The sequence below is a fragment of the Salvelinus sp. IW2-2015 genome, unplaced genomic scaffold (assembly GCF_002910315.2).
Source record: "Salvelinus sp. IW2-2015 unplaced genomic scaffold, ASM291031v2 Un_scaffold11113, whole genome shotgun sequence".
Classification (NCBI taxonomy): domain Eukaryota; kingdom Metazoa; phylum Chordata; class Actinopteri; order Salmoniformes; family Salmonidae; genus Salvelinus; species Salvelinus sp. IW2-2015.
The window spans coordinates 1-1330 of record NW_019952370.1 but is presented as its reverse complement, the minus strand read 5'-3'; the positions used below and the strand labels follow the sequence as shown (position 1 = coordinate 1330).

Genomic DNA, 1330 nt, shown 5'->3' with positions numbered 1-1330 from the left:
CTTACGTTCATCGTCAGTCTCCTCGTCTTTCACTGAAACTTCGTCATCCTCCTTTACTCTGAGCGCGTCTTCCTCTTCTTTCTCTTCTTCTTTCACGGTAACAGCCTCACCCTCTACTTCTTGTTTTTGTATTGTAACAGCCTCCTCTTCCTCCTCCTCTTTCACGAGAGCTTCTTTCTCCATCCAGCAGACCTCCTCTTCTTCAGCAGGAACGGGGTTAAGTTTGAGACTGGAGCTATGAGGCATGTACTGAAGTCGCTAAGCGGTATAATTCAAAGCAGTGTCACTTTATCAGCAGCACTTGATCAATGACGTCTGAAGAATAATTTCGTCGAACACCTGATTGGTTTGGTACTGGGCTCGTTCGACATTGCAGCCGACAGTGCAGGTGGCTGCTGACTGCTGACTGACTAATTTACAAATCACCTTGCATCATAAATAACTACTCATTATTATTTATAAATCAGTCAGCCAGCCACCGTTTACCCACAATGCAGCATGGATTTGATGCTCTCGAACACGGCCAGTGGTTTAATATATGACATAATGGCTACGCTGCTACGGCGTGGGACTTCATCTATAAAATGTGGCTGTTCTAAATTCTGTGTCGCTCAAAGCCTTGAGTAATGAACCTATTTTTTATACAATTGGCTGGAAAGAGCCAATGATTCAGGAAGCTTTGTTTCCTCGTCACTACTTTTCAGCATGTTTTCTGTGAATTAGACTACGGGAGTTTTGTAACTTTTTCCACGTTGGCTTACTGTAAATTGGGTTCTGTCTGGTCTCCGGTAGTTGGTCTCGCTGATCATAACCGTACTAGTTGGCTACGCTGGTTAGGCTAATAGCTAGTTGGCTAAATAGCTAACGTTGGCTGACTGGCTAACTGCATATAGATAATTGCATATAGCTAATGTTAGCTGGCTGGCTAAGATAACTGCATATAGATAACATTCTTTGATATTTTGTTAGATGGCATTATGTATTTACAAAACTGTGGTTGACTTTAATCACACAAGTCATGAGTGCAAATTATTGGTTTAATTTAAAGTTATACATTTTAAGTTATTTCTGTTGTAGTAAACATCATAGGGAATAGGCTGGTCCTCCATATTACTTCACACCTGACTTTGGAACTCTTCTGAATTCTGTCATTACATTTAACGAGTGAGGTTAACTTTGCATTGGGACTTTAAAATGTTTATATTTTATAAAAATACAAAACATACACATACAAACAACATCATACCTGTCCAGAGCCACTAGAACACACCTCCATCTCCATTAACTACATCACACCTGCCCAGACCCACTAGAACACACCTCCATCTCC

At 40.9% G+C, this 1330-nt stretch overlaps 1 long non-coding RNA gene across 1 annotated transcript in view; it reads right to left on the bottom strand.

The window, feature by feature from the left end:
• Nucleotides 1-549, bottom strand: part of LOC139027361 (uncharacterized) — a 1859-nt gene extending 1310 nt beyond the window's left edge. The window contains exon 1 of the long non-coding RNA XR_011479444.1: nucleotides 6-549. This is a non-coding gene — a long non-coding RNA (uncharacterized lncRNA). The remainder of the gene's footprint in view (nucleotides 1-5) is intronic.
• Between the last annotated feature and the right edge of the window lie 781 nt (nucleotides 550-1330).